This window comes from Cryptotermes secundus, unplaced genomic scaffold (genome assembly GCF_002891405.2).
Source record: "Cryptotermes secundus unplaced genomic scaffold, Csec_1.0 scaffold303, whole genome shotgun sequence".
Lineage (NCBI taxonomy): Eukaryota > Metazoa > Arthropoda > Insecta > Blattodea > Kalotermitidae > Cryptotermes > Cryptotermes secundus.
Window position 1 is genome coordinate 3,064,431 of NW_019726229.1, and position 16,392 is coordinate 3,080,822.

A 16,392-nucleotide genomic window follows, 5' to 3' on the forward strand; every position below is an offset into this window, starting at 1 on the left:
ATGTCCGAGACCATATTTTGATAGAAAGGAGATGGCACTCAATTATACTTGATGTCCGATCATTGAGGGCAGGAGGTTGTGGTACTGATCACTGCCTGGTGGTGGCAAAGGTTAGGGAAAGACTGGCAGTGAGCAAACAACACAGAGTTCATATGGAGAGGTTCAATCTCAAGAAATTAAATGAGGTAGAGGGTAAAGAGTAGTATTGTGTTGAAATCTCAAATAGGTTCGCGGCTTTGAAAAACTTGGAAACTGAGGTGGATGTTAATAAAGCTTGGGAAACTATTAGAGAGAATATAAAAATGTCTGCCAAAGAGAGGCTAGGTTATTATGAACCGAAGAAGCATAAGCCATGGTTCGAAGAAGGATGTTCAAAATTATTGGATCAAAGAAAGCAGACCAAATTGCAATGGTTACAGGATCCAAGCAAGTTAAATGGGGATAATGTGAACAATATAAGACATGAAACCAGCAGGCATTTCAGGAACAAAAAGAGGGAATATCTGAAAGACAAAATTGATGAGCTTGCAATGAACAGTAGGAACAAGAACATTAGAGACCTGTATATAGGAATAAATTACTTTAAGAGGGGTTACCAGCCTAGCAATAACTTAGTGAAGGATGAGAATGGTGATCTGCTTGCAGATTCCCACAACATTTTGAATAGGTGGAGGAACTACTTCTCTCAGTTATTGAATGCACATAGGGTCAGTGATGTTAGGCAAACAGAAATCCATACAGCTGTGCCGTTAATATCTGATCCTAGCCCTTTTGAGGTTGAAAGTGCTATTGCAAAATTGAAACGGTATAAATCGCCAGGTAGTGATCAAATTCTGACAACTTATTCAAGCAGGAGGCAAAATATTAATTCTAAGATCCACAATCTAATTACTTCTATTTGGCATTAGGAAAAATTGCCTGATCAGCGGAAGGAGTCTATTATTGTACCAGTTCACAAGAAGGGGGATATCACTGCTATCAACTACATACAAAATTTTATCCAATATTCTTCTCTCAGGGTTAAGTCCATATATAGATGAAATTATTGGGGATCGTTATGCAACACAGCGAAGTCAGAGTGAGTTTTTGATGGTTGTCTTGAGACAGGAACAATTTTAAAGGTAAATTTATAGAATAACAACAGGATGCATTCCTTGGATAATTTAATGCTTTGTTCACAGAATTATTAGAAATGTAGAATTAGGAAGGTAGTTTTGGTAAGTTCATGATAGCACACACTACAATTATTTTTGTTTAAAAATGTTTTGGTTTTTGGTATCTCTCTTCGTCTGATGCCCAACCTTTGACCTGTCCAGCAAGGGAGGCCCTGCCAGTAGCACAGAACAAATGATGCTCGAGATGGTTCAAGTTCGTATAGCAACAGGCGTGACCAGAGTGGTTTGAACGGCTGTTGTACTGCGATGTGGAAAGCAAATGGAAAAACTACCACATTATCACTTTTCCTGGATAGTCTCTTTCCAAAAACAGAAGATCGCATTAAGTGGAGGAACTGTTTTGGAAGAGATTGTGGACCTGTCGTCTGACAGACTACTGATGAATGAATGAAAAATGTTTTGGAGACCATAGTTTCTCTCCCACTCAGTTTACCCCAAACAATTAAGCCGGTCCCTATATCTGGCTTTGACCTCAAAATGGAGCCAAGCGTCCAATCTGAAATGCCAAAAGGTTCAAGGTGTGGCCAACAGTAGGCTTTTGCCTGAGGATGGTGACAGAATAGTCTCTGAAATGTTTTTAAATAAAAAAAAAGTGATGGATAATGTTGCATTTTAGCGTCCTGTTGCACTGATTTTCGTCCATGATGCACTGCAAGACGGACACTGTATATATATCATGGGTGATGGATAATACCTGGAAAGCCTACAGTTGTATTAATATAATAGCCACAAATGTTTTACTGCTGCCTCACTCTTGGCACTGGAATGCAGTTCATGTTGGAAATAGTGGTAATGCTCATACAGATTCTTAAAGGCCTAATATGGAAAATGTGTGACAGGCACCACAGATTGTGCATACCAATACTAATTTGGATGCCAAACCTACTCTATGGAATTTTCAAATCATTCTACACTATTACGTACAATAATTAACACTGCACAAAGCCATTTAGAACACTCGAAAGAAGACCTAAAATTATGTCTTCCATTTGTTACTCTATACATATTTTCTGAAACGCAGTACTCGAGCAACATTTCTTCACTTGAAAATAGCCTACCACTGTATGCCACTGGTGTTTTGTCTAACCACTTTCATTACACGAAATAACCATCCTTGCATTATGTGACTTATTTGCACTACTTAGAACTACAGGTTTTCCTCTGCCAGGGCGTATGGCCTCCTCTTGAGCTGTCCTATCTTTGTATGAAGATGTATGGCTATAAGCCCTACAAACTACCATGTGCAAAGGCATGCAAATATTCTCTATGTTCCCTATTTTCGTAGTAACAAGTCGAACAAGTGAAGATCCCGGAAACTCTTCAGTAATGGTAGCATCTCACCCCTCTTCACCCCATGGAACCTAAGTTCACATGAATAGCAATAAATAATTTTGCAACCGCATCTCTTGTGCTACAGAGTTCTTATTCTGTTTTTTTTTTCTGAACTAGGTTCAATATCAGTTCACTCATATTCGTTCCAAAGGATATGAGTGAAGTGATACTGAACCCAGTTCAAAAAAAAAGAAGAAAAAGAAAACACCAGAGTAAGAACCTCTGCAGCACAAGGGGTCAGGGTTGCAAAATCAGAAAATTTCTCACCAGTGCCTGTAAAGTCCATTTCATTCATATCAATCCAACATCTCCTTACCCAAATGCATTGCACATTGTGAACTACTATAACATACACAGAATACCTTTGTTTAGGAAAGCTGAAGGTGGGGAACTTGATTTAACCTCACACCTTTGGTAAAAACTTACACTTGAAAGCCACACGGAACATAGTTTCTTGGTTACATTAAAGCATTATAAATCATATATATAGCAAGCAGTAATACTGATGTATCCATTTATTATTAATTTCATTAGAATGATGTTCAGTACTGGACAGCATTATTTGGCAAAATTACAACATATCTTACAGAATGCTAGAAATCTGATATTCATCTTCCACTTTAGTTCTGGACAAGAATAAATTGCAAACATAACAACAGAATATCTTGCAGAATTTTGATTTGTTTCATCCTGGTCTGACAGACTAACAACTGTGGGAACTCGCAATAGTCAGTGATCACACTCAGTTCAGAGCAATCAGCCATCACAGTCTTCAGCTCTTTATGGGTACCAGACAGTTAACGTAACTGATGCAGCTCTCCTGTGGCCATGCCCTGCAACCACGCAACTAACGCAGCTGCTGCAACTCCAGCAACTGACCGAGGCAGCTGTTTCTACCGGTGCATGCGGTACTACATCACTGGCCAGACAGGCCAGATGAACAGCCGAAGGAGCGAATTCTGCCAGCACACTCTCAGTGGAACAAACTGCCCTTTGAGGGCCAGCCAACTTTTGAACATTCTACATAGCTTCACAGCTATTCTGTAAATTCAATTTATACGATTTAATATATACAACTGTTATAATGTGGTTGTCGTTTAGAACATCGACATTCCCACACAGTATTATAAAAGGTTAATTATTTCTGTCCAGTGTGACTGGACATCAGTGATATAAGTCACACTGGATGGAATTAATTAACCTTTTATAATATCTTACAGAATACTGGAAATCTGATATTCATCTTCCATTGCAGCAATGGACAAGAACATGTGGCAAAATTAATAACATGTCTTATGGAAATGCAATGATTATTCAAAATCTTGTATTCATGTTCACCAATTCAGTACTGGACAGAGTAATATGGAGAAAAATAAGAAGAAATACACCCATAATAATAATATAACAAAAATAATAAAACAGGTAAATAAACTATGACACGGAATACACCCACAATAATAATAAAACAGAATAACAAAAATATTAAAATAGTTAAATAAATTATTATAAGGAATGCACCCATAATAATAAAACAGAATATGTAAATAAATTGCACAAAATGTCCTACCCACACTGAATCCTGATATTGATCCTGCTGAAGCAGATAACCAGTGCTCTATACTGGGACTCTTATCGCTTAGTGGGCAACACAGTGCTTTCCAGGGTCAACAGGCATTTCAACATATAAAACTCTCAAAGAGTTTGTCAACCTTCTCAATAAATGCATCTGTTGCCAGGTATTCACTGCAGCATCCTCCTGAATGAACAAAAGAAAAATGCGAAATTAGTGTGCTTCCTTACATGCTAGATTACCATAACTCTTCATAATGTTATATTTTAGTGTCCTTTTGCACTGATTTATGTCCATGATTTATTCTGACCGTCTTACAGTGCATACATTTATTCACCTTACTCTTCTCTCTTGCACTACATGTTTCAGCACAAAAGTGCCATCTTCAGGTGCTTTTCGATGTGCGTCAAACTACTTCATTGCATGCCCTGTTGTCTTTATACTAAAATATATATTCATCATATATATTGATAAAATTTTAAATATTAAAAATATTAAAACTGTTCAGGATTTGTCATCCTTATGTTGTATCTCAATACGCGAGTCACGCCTATCTTCTTCTATCGGAGTATTCTTCCTGCTTTCGTGTGTGTATTGTGTTTTGTGTTGTGTCTTGCTCCTGTGACTGCGTGTGTTATACTGCTGGGCCTGCTGGGTATGTGTGTGACACCTGAAGATGGCACTTTTGTGCTGAAACATGTAGTGCAAGAGAGAAGAGTAAGGTGAATAAATGTATGCACTGTAAGACGGTCAGAATAAATCATGGACATAAATCAGTGCAAAAGGACACTAAAATATAACATTATGAAGAGTTATGGTAATCTAGCATGTAAGGAAGCACACTAATTTCGCATTTTTCTTTTGTTCATTCAGGAGGATGCTGCAGTGAATACCTGGCAACAGATGCATTTATTGAGAAGGTTGACAAACTCTTTGAGAGTTTTATATGTTGAAATGCCTGTTGACCCTGGAAAGCACTGTGTTGCCCACTAAGCGATAAGAGTCCCAGTATAGAGCACTGGTTATCTGCTTCAGCAGGATCAATATCAGGATTCAGTGTGGNGTGAAATAATTCATCTATAAGTATTACAAACATGGTGCTGGTGCTACATTGAGGGGTAACGTTTAATACATTTAATAGACACTAGCTAAACTTAATGTCTTCGTTTGATTAAGTAACACATAATAAAGACATTACATTATGCATTAAAACAGACTTACCGTGCTGAATCTCTGGGAAAGTTTAAGAGTTTCAAACCTGTTTGCCTACTGGATGACGAGCACCCCGGGGTTGCGCAATCCCCCCCCCCCCCCTTCTCTCCCCACAAAAAAAACACAAATTGTAACANCCCCCCCCCCCGCCATTCATCCTGCAAGAAACAATACAGATATTGTAACACAATCACAGCACACGATGAGTTTCGAGATTCTACAGACCTTCTTTAAGCTACATCGAAAGATGCATAACCTACAGAAATATCTTAACAGGAATATTCCACTTCATATATATTTCTAACTTAATTGCATAAAAATAAATAACACGGCGATGTAACTTAAAGAGTAAACATCAACTCTTGATTCACTACATCAAATCAAATCCCATACTTACCAATCAACCGCGAAACTGACCAAATTCAGTTTGTGATAACTACAAACCATTTTTCAGCCAACGCCCCGACGGCCCCGACGGCCCCGACCGAACCCGACTCCAGCGACTCCAACCGTCACCACTAACGTCGATATATTGCAAAAGGTGTATAAGGATCATAAGGATCGATTGGGATTGGGTCACACTTAAGCGAGTCGATATATTGCAATAGTTGAATTGTGATTGGTTCTGACTATCTAGTTAGGTCCTTCAGCGTAGAGATGGCAGGAGATCCATTGTTTCCCCCTTCCCCATGACCCATGACAGTTGTACCATAGTATTCGGTTCGTGGGTTTCGAGGACGCGAGGGCTTCTAGGGCGTTTGAGAGCTTAGAGCGTTTAGAGGGGTTTATATTAAGTCAAATTCAGTTAAGGCTGCAGGATTTTAATTAATTACTAATATTCGGCCATATATACATACGTTGAGGTAGTGCGACGTTACATGTGTGATATGTTTGTAATGTAAAAGCTTTACGTGTATGCTGTGATGATTAATATAATTTTTGTTCAGTAAGTAGGAGAAGAGTGTACTTGACAAATATTGTTCGACGTATATCTTGGTGAATATATAAATTTTAATCATATAGACTCTTATTAGAGGTGCAGCTACAGTTCTGCAGTAGTTTACAATATTATATTTAAGCATCCTGTTGCACTCTACACGATAAATGATACAAACTCCGTCCCAAGTGCAAACAATATATATTATATGACTTTGATCTTGTTCTCTTCTACACTACATGTTTCGGCCTCTAACGGCCATCATCAGGTGTATACTCTTACGTTGCTGCCACACTGAACCCAGTCTAAAATTTAACATTTAAAAAACACATTGTTATTTTCTTCGTTATTATCAACATCTACCTCGTTGATATCTGTCTGGTATGTAGATTATTTTGCACAAGTCAGTTTTGATTTTCCTGTAGTAGCACTATAAAATCTTTAGTTATAATTTTAAAATCCTTTAAAATTTTCTCTAAATTTTAAATTTAAAATTGTTAGGGTTATTCGCAATGAAGATAGGTTGCAATTCGCAGTATATAGGAAACCCACACAAACAGACATCATAATACCTAACAGTTCGTGCCATCCATTCGAGCACAAATTGTCAGATATTAATTACCTCATAAATAGACTCTACACATACCCAATAACAGAAAAAGGAAAACAAATAGAGAAGAACACTATTAAAAACATACTACATAACAACGGATACGGCACAAACATAACCAAAAGATTAAATCAGACAACACGAAAACAAAAATCAAACACACATGACGACGAACAACAACATAAAACAAAGTGGGCCACATTTACATATAGTACAAAAGAAGTGAGAAAAGTTACAAAACTTTTCAAAGACACACAGATAAAAGTAGCATTCCGCACACGAAACACAATAGAAAACATACTCAAACAAAAACCACAATTAGACAAATACAATAAAAGTGGCATATACCAAATGAAATGTGTGGATTGCCCTTTGAAATACATNTTGAAATACATTGGGCAAACAGGCAAAACATTTAACACTAGATATAAAGAACATATATATGATATTAGAAATAATGATAGCAATTCCAGGTACTCAAATCACATACTAAATAGAGGACATGTATACGGAACAATAACAGAGGTAATGGAAGTTGTAACAACGGGAAAGAAGGGCAGACATTTGAATACATTAGAGAAATACTATATATATAAAATAAGTAAGAAAGGCCTACACATGAATGATACACACATAGAAACACACAATCCCACATTTCAAACGATACANATAACACCTGTACAGTGTGGAAACGAGAACTAGCCGCTGCAGCACTTTAGACATAGGGCGAGTAACCCTAACAATTTTAAATTTTAAATTTAAAATTTAGAGAAAATTTTAAAGGATTTTAAAATTATAACTAAAGATTTTATAGTGCTACTACAGGAAAATCAAAATTGACGTGTGCAAAATAATCTACATACCAGACAGATATCAGCGAGGTAGATGTTGATAATAACGAAGAAAATAACAATGTGTTTTTTAAATGTTAAATTTTAGACTGGGTTCAGTGTGGCAGCAACGTAAGAGTATACACCTGATGATGGTCGTTAGAGGGAGAAACATGTAGTGTAGAAGAGAACAAGATCAAAGACATATAATATATATTGTTTGCACTTGGGACGGAGTTTGTATCATTTATTCTGCAGTAGGGTTATGGTTGTGCCTGTGCTTTAGCTCTGAGGTGGTTGTAAACGTAAATGTAAACCCGTCACTGTGACCGAAAGAATTAACAGACCTACAGTTAGTATGCTGTGGAATGAACCAGATAGGTCATGTGATGACAAAGTTATAGGTGCTGATTTTATGTGCAAAATAATGATTACTCCTAATATTCATGTTAGAAATTGAGAATTTGAAGTATGCCATTATGGGATCATATTGGAGAGAGAACGAAGGACTTCTTAGAAATGTTATGCAGGTTTATATGATTCCTTATTTCCATGATTTATTTAAACCGTCTTGCAGTGCATACACTCATCTATCTCCTTCTCTCACTCGCACTACATGTTTCGGCATAAAAATGCCATCTTCAGGTGCTTACTCAATCCACGCCAAACTAGTTCATTGCATGCCTTGTCCTCACATTAAAATAACTAAAATATATATCTATCATATACATTGACAAATGTCAAACGTTAAAAATATTAAAATTGTTCCGGATTCCTCATCTCTATGTCGCATCTCACTACGCCAGTCACGCCCATCCTCCTCTGTTGGAGCATTCCTTCACTATCATGTGTGTGTTGTGCTTTTGTTGTGTCTTGCTCCTGTGACTGCGTGTGTTATACTGTGTGTCACACACACATACCCAGCAGGCCCAACAGTATAACACACGCAGTCACAGGAGCAAGACACAACAAAAGCACAACACACACATGATAGTGAAGGAGTGCTCCAAGAGAGGAGAATGGGNGATAGATGAGTGTATGCACTGCAAGACGGTTTAAATAAATCATGGACTTAAATCAGTGCAACAGGACGCTAAAATATAAGATTCCTTATTTGTTAGAAGAAAAGATTAATATTATTACAGGTACTTACGAAACAGCACTTTGCAATATAGATTAGTTTGTATTTGGCTCATGAAATGTGACGTTGTAGGAGAGATTAAAAGTAGACACAAATTTTGTGTCAAACATTTTTCTGTATTGGTAAGTATGAGCTTGGTCATAGTGAACTGTAAGTAATGAAGCTTCACTGTTTCAATTATTTTCTTTGCAAATAATTTTGCAGTGTGAATGTTTGTGTTGACTCCCATCAATTCTCCATGCCTTGCATAGTCTTTTGAGTGGTTTGTAGCCGTATTTTATTAATTATTGAGCAGAATGTTAACACTGTTTTTGTAATGATGGAACTGATACATAACTCAAGTTTGGGGGAAGATCAACATTTTCATTTTATGAGCTGATTGTCCTTGACATTTGTTATTGTGCTTGATTATTCTTGTTCCATTTTGTTTCCGGTTCTTCTAGAACCAATATTTGGTTCCCGCTAATAATCTAATCTAGATAATTGCATTTTAAAAAGCTGTACTGACATCAGAGTTTGTGAAACAGTGAAAATTACAAATGTGGCTATGGATATCATGGTATTTTGCCTGTAGTAGCTGAAATGTAGAGGACAGAATTATATAATTGTTGACTGGGAATTTTGGTTGGACAGGAGTTTGGAAATGGAAAATAAGCATAAGTTCTTCCATGAAATTTTTTATATATAAGTAGTGCAGTATTGCATGGCTTGCATTTGTAAGGGAATGGAAATTAGTTTCCCATTTTTAAGGAGCTGAAGTATTTACTTACATATATTTTTACAGTGTTCTAATATGGAGATATCTTTGAACAAAGTTTACTTAGTGTATGGGTATTATTAGTACCTTTTCTTTAGGCCAGAATGTATACCAGCAAATACTTGATCTGTATTGACAGGCTTGTCAGAAGTCTCACACATTTACCATTGCACTGTATTTTTCAATCTTGAGGCAAAAACTGAACCTGAGAGTACCAGCAAACGTGTTTGTGTGTGTGTATGTGTGGGGGAGTGCCAAGTACTATCATGCAGGAATGTTATGTAACCATAAATTTTTTGTGTCATTGCAAGCCATATAGAAGTTTTACATTTTGTTGAAATTAAAAGTGGATCAAGTTTGAAACCGTACATACAGATTCGCATGCAAATCAGAATCTGTTTTTTAATGCTATTCATGTAATTGTTTCAGGCCTGCAACTCACCAGCACGAGACCTCAAGTGACTTGTCTGCCATAAGAGGAAGGAGTTGTTGCTGTATTGTCATCCATGTATGGCTCTTGCAGATAGCCTTTTCTCTTGCTGCTATGCCACCAGAATCTGTGCATGTCAAGACTGAAGTGAAAATCTGTGCGTGTCAGGACTGAAGTGAAAATCAGGGCATTTCAGGACTGAAGTGAAAATGTGTGCAAGTCAAGACCAAAACATGACACGAAGATACTATTACAGTATTATAGGAAGAAATGTCAGTTTGATGTGTGTGACCATGTCAGACTGATATTTGTTTGTCCAACAAACTGCCTCTCTGCTTTACTGTGTTTGCGTGCAGGAGGGTAACGCATATGCATGATATCATCCGACTTTGTGTCTTGCTGTGATGCCGTGAATGTGCAACATCAGTAACTATTCACTTGATTTTCTTTATTGACACTACATGTTTTGGCCCAACCAGCCATCTTCAGGTGTACAGGTTGTTGTGATTGCAGAATCTGCTGCTCGTTGTAATGGTGTTTTGTTGCTGTTATGTGTAGGCCTCAGATTGCATCTGGTTATGTGGGTTAGTCTTCTGTTTTTTTTATTTAGGTGTCCATGAGCTGCTGGTGTTTGCTTCATGGTTTTGTTTGGCTGTGGCTGTCTTGAATGTTCTTGCTGGGGCAGGAATTTGTTGTGCTGATAGCCAACCACAGCACAACAAATATGCTCAGCTCAAGGACACCTAAACAAAAAACAGATGGTTAACCCACATAACCAGATGCGATCCGAAGCCTCTACATAACAAACAGAACAGCATTACAGTGAGCAGGAGGTTCCTTGATCACAACAACCTGTACACCTGAAGATGGTCGGTTAGGCTGAAACATGTGGTGACGACAAAGAGAAAACTGTGAGAGAATGTTAACTGATCTTTCACGCAGTCGACATCAAAGCAAAACGCAAAGTTAGATGTAAGCAACAGGATGCTGCAATGTAACATTATGACTGATATAAGTTTTTATGTAAAAGACATTCATGGTCTTCTGGCTTATGACATGGTTAGCAAAGTTTTCTGCTGGTCTGTTGAAGCCAGGGGCAGTATGTTCTCTGGTAACCACCTGCCAGGCAACACAGTGTCATAACTTAGGAGACCAGAATAAGATTTTTCACCATTGTGAAAGATTAAAATCTGGTTCTGTGTAAAATTGTTTGTATAATCAAATCTGGTGGATACTGTAAGGAAGTAATCACTAAACCATAGTAGTTCTGTTTTTCCTTGTAAAGGAAAGAACTTGAGAGGTAAAGCTGTCCCTATAACAGCCCATTGAGGCCCCTAGTGTTGTCAGACGTTGAGGCTCCCACATTTTCTCTAGGCAATCAGCTCACAAGTGGCGGGAAGGTTGTCAGCCTTACGTGCCGGCCACCCTTTACCCGCCACCCCCACGAAGATTGATGGTACTCATTTCTGTTAGAGGCCAATTACAGACACTGTACAGTATAGATAAAAGTAATTGCATATGGACAAACATAACATAAAGTCAAAGACTAATTAAATGTAAGCACTGGAGCAAAGACATATTAATGTAATTAATAATTCAATTCAGTTCATGTGTTTTTACGTGCAGACTTAACAGCACAGAGGCCAATTACAAAGTTAGCATGAGCACCTAGAAATACACAAAAATAATTAAAGAACAAAATATGACACTCTATACAAGGGCAATAAATTAATAATAATTACAAGAAAAACTATAAGTTAGCATTGACAGGAGAAAAAAAATTGAATATGTAAATTTCTAATGGTTATGCCATCTTGTGTAATTCAATTCAGTTCGTGTTTATTTACATGCAGACTTAAGAGCACAGAGGCCAATAACAAAGTTGGCAGGAGTACATAGAAATACAGATATAACTAAAAGACAAAATAAGACGGTCTATATAATGGCATTAAATTAATAATAATTCCAAGAAAAATTAAAGTTAACATTAACAGGAGAGAAAATAAAATAAGTACATTTCGAATTGTTATTCCATTATGTGGTGAGAAAGGACACATACATACATACACACATAAAGTTAATAATAATAATAACCCAATTCTTATTTATTCGTGTGGGAGCTCAACATCCTAATTCAATTCAATTCATATTTATTTACATACAACTTAACAGCACAGAGGCCAATTAAAAAGCATGAGTACATAGAATTACATAAAAATAATTAAAAAAGCAAATAAAAATTTGAGAATCTACATAATGACAATAGATTAATAATAATGCCAAGAAAAATTAAAGTTAACATTAACAGGAGAGAACAATAAAATAAGACCATATGCACACACATAATATTAAGAGTATCATTAACAAATAGTCTTAACAATTTTAGGTTCAGTGTCATTTACAGAAACTGTTCCAATTGCAAATATGTCGAGATCTTTACCCACCGCATTGGCACCATAGGCACACCGAGCAGCAGGACAGTGTTTATTAGAGGGACAAACACCAAACAATCAGAAGTCCGTAAGATTGCTGGGAGGAACACGAAGGCTAACATTTGATGTTAGGTGATGTCTCCATTTATGTAAAGAATGTAGACTTAATTTTTCTAAAGCATCAGTATAAGTGTATGGAATATGAGGGAAAAAACAATAAAAACAGGTGGACGCAAACTTTTGCTGGATGTGCTCAAGCTTACTGGCATCAGTTGAGGTGATGGAGTTCCAAACTACCGAGGCATATTCCAATTTGGACCTGACTAAAGTAAAGTATAGTACATATAGACACTCGAGGGAGGAAAATCTGTAGGTAATGGAGCGAATAAGGCCTAACAGCATTATGCATTCAGAAAATATGTAATTAACATGTGTGTGAAAATGTAGCTTTGAATCAAAGAAAACACCCAGGCCATTAATACTGCTGGTGCATGTAATGATAGCATGACAAAGCTGATATTCATAGCTCAGAAAATTTAGCATTTTCTGTGACGGAACTGTGTCTATATTCCCATTGTTGTATGTTGCAGTTCTCGCAGGCAACACGCATTTTGATGGAGTGTGATATGGGAGTTCCATAATGAAACCTGTCTAAAGCATTATATCAGCTTTCACTTTGGTTGGTCTAAATCACTTTCATGTATGTCTTACAGAAGTGTTAGAAGTTATACACGTTTGGTAAAGTTTTTGTGTATGTGTAAAATGGACTGTGTATGCTTGCAGCTTACCTCTCTTTTGCTAGTTTCTATCGAATAAAGTACAGCCAATGATATCTCTTTCCCAAAAATCATCCTGTAAACTGTGGCTCTCATATCTGCATACAGTATCAGCAAGTGACAATTTGGATTAATTGACAGTCGGCTTTTCTAAACACCTGGTAACTTGAAAAACTGTTGTCTTCATAGATGTGAGGCCATGTAGACTGGTAGAATGTTACCACCACTTTGGAGAAACATGTAAAATGAAAAGACCCTGAAGATGGAGGCCTCACATTCCTCAGAAATGTTGGTAACATTCTACCAGACTACATGGTGTCACATCCCAGAAGACTGAAATCTTCGTGGTTACAGCCATATTCCTATGGAAGATCTTAGCTGAAGACTCGTTTGCTTATAGAACATACATTGTAATTGCACATACAGGGAATACAGGAATACACAGTCACGAGTAGATAACAGTTGGTTTTGGTTTGACATGGGAGTCAGGTGTAGGAATTGAGAACTGAGAGTTGCGTGTTCTGCGTTTGTCGATACTTCTGAATTGCATGGTGATAGTGAGGAGGCTATGGCCGGTACTTGGAATGAAGAGTACAGCATTCTGAGTTGTAGCAAAGTGTAGTTCGGAGAGAGCCCTGCGTTGTGGAGGTGACATATTCATCCTAAACATTGGGCCATCTCCAAACTACACGTTGCTACAACGCAGGACCCTGAACTCCTTATAGACATTGCCATGAAAACATCAAATCAAACAAGGTACTCAGAACGTCTATGTAAGATACGTAAGTTGCTGTCTGATTGCAGAGGTAATTATAAGTATAAATTGGATAGGAACTGCTGCAGCTTTGGGAGTTGGTGGGGAGATGTTAAGGTATTTTTCTAATTGGTACAGTTAGAAATCTCTTGGCAGCTAATTCCTCAATAATCTGAGAAGCCATAGTGAACCGTTTAGGCATCGTATTGATGTAGAATTCTGTAATACAAGTTTGTGGAAATATGACTGCCATAACTTGGCTGTGGTAAAGACAGATGTGTTGCAGCGTAGTGAAAGCAATATGAATCACTTAGTTGAATTGTAATGTAATCCATAGAATGTTTGACAGTTTAGGACTTACACTGTTGCAAGATATTTTACATTCATTGTATCCAAAAATGATATACACTGAAGCAAGTATAAACATTCTGATGTGTGTGAGGCTATTTGGATCCTTCTGGGTGGGATATTTGTAATATATTGTGACATGTTGAGCTCTGAATGACGCCCCTCCCCCCCCCCCCCCCCCCCCCCCCCCGCNGCCAGCCGTGATGCGCCGAGCGAAGCCGAAGTGAGCCGATGTTAGCCGAGTCCTAGCATCCTGGTCGCTAGGCAACGCAAGTCAACGCGGTGACGTCACCGAGGGATATCGCGGTTACTAGGCAGCCGTCAACAACTCCGGACAGCGTGGCTAGCAACAAGGGTGCCTATTACGTGGCCGTATTGTCCGATCGAGGCTACATAGGGAGCAGCGAAGGCTATTCACAGTCAGTTGTACTGTAACAGTTGCCAAGTTGTATTCAGAGTCAGTCAGCCAGTCAGTTGTATTGTGGCATTTGGAGTGTACTAATTGTGATACTGCAGATAGCAGTAATCGTAAATCTGTAATTTGGGTGATTGTAAGTGTGAATGTGAAATAAAATTCGCTATATAAAATACGGCGTGAACTTATTTGTCGCGATATACGCCCGATACGCAACAATATTTTAATAAATACTCTTCAGAGCCCATTATGTCTTTGCTTCACGTTTTAGGAAAACCTGTTACGTGTACACCCTAAGGATGTCTGTACAGATACAGATGAAACATATAAGGGGAAATAAGAATTTTAGACACATTGTCAAGAGTTTTACTTGATAGATCCATGCAGGTCAGTCAACTCCTCTGATGTAGAAGAGATTGATCCGCTAAGAGCCTTGTGTTCTCACAGGAAAGTGCAGGCCAATATGGGCAGAACATTAATGTCCTGAACAGAGTTTGAGGTCACCTGAGACTGTATGCATCTATGACAATGCAGCCAACTAGTTCAGCCTTCATCCTCGCCGATACATATTTCTGCTTTACAGCATGCTGTCAGGAATGACTGGAATTGAGTGCTGCTGGCTTTAATACAACCAATAAAGAAATAAAAACAAAGTTGTTCCTGTGCTTAGTGCAGCACTACGCTCAGAATATGTAGAGGATGCAAATAAAATGAAGTGTATGAGAACATACAAAACAACTTCTGCCAGAAGATTCACCTTGTAAATACAGTTAACAGATAATTTTAAAATATTTAAGAATTGTAATGTGTTGGATGAATAACATCAAAAAAATAATCGGATTGAGAGTAAATTCTGGAAATTCTTGTCCGTTCTTAAAAGCTATCGTGAATATATCAGAACACCAAAACATTAAAATTCAGTAGCATGTTGAAAGAATACATGTTGGTTGTGTTTATGGAGGTAGGTAAAAATGCTTTCACTTCGGCGCATAAAAAGCTGCAGACACATTCCCTGTGGACATGAACATGGAAACTTCAGAAGGTAAGTTAGCTGCCCCATGCCTGAGACGCACACATCTACTGGTTGAATTTGCCTATAAAATTACATGTGCAGTGAAATTACAAACATCCTCAGAGCCTGATTGTTTGAAGAGCCCACTTTATGGTCAGAATAAACGTAGAATAAATCCTTACACAACTCAATATGAATGGTATATATAAAGCTTAAGACTGGCTGTACCAATCTGTTTAACGTGTACTGAATACAGAAGTCATGACAAACATTGGATGAATGATCGAGCATGACAAACATTAGCTCAGTGGTAAAGCAGTTTGCTTCTATGCAAGAGAACATGTGTTCAAGTCCATGTGATATTGGAAGAGAATGAAGTAATGACCCATCATGAAGGGGTGGGGCAAAGTTAATATAAATAAAGTTAGTGCTTAATTTACAATTTGCAGGTACAGTAGGAAATGCAAACAAAACCATGTATTTTTTGTTCCAGTAACCTTCAACAACCTTCAAGAGCACAGCACTGCCTCAGCCCCAAGCTTTTATCCTGGGATTTGATAGTTTGGCTGCAGATGTAGCTGTATTTCCGAAGAAGGGGATGCAGTGGTCAGAGCCAAGTTAATGTACATGAATCTAGTGCTAACTGCAAGAAATGTAATGT

General features: G+C 37.7%; 2 long non-coding RNA genes across 2 annotated transcripts; one reads left to right on the top strand and one right to left on the bottom strand.

Moving 5' to 3' along the window:
* Window positions 1-3,007: 3,007 nt before the first annotated feature.
* LOC111864036 lies at window positions 3,008-4,262 on the bottom strand. Its single transcript, XR_002842726.1, has 2 exons — window positions 4,075-4,262; window positions 3,008-3,548 (listed from the first exon to the last, which is right to left on the bottom strand). It is a non-coding gene; the product is annotated as an uncharacterized LOC111864036 (long non-coding RNA).
* A 1,741-nt stretch (window positions 4,263-6,003) lies between these two features.
* Window positions 6,004-10,164, top strand: LOC111864015. Its single transcript, XR_002842718.2, has 3 exons — window positions 6,004-6,285; window positions 8,812-8,929; window positions 9,994-10,164. It is a non-coding gene; the product is annotated as an uncharacterized LOC111864015 (long non-coding RNA).
* The last annotated feature ends 6,228 nt before the right edge of the window (window positions 10,165-16,392 follow it).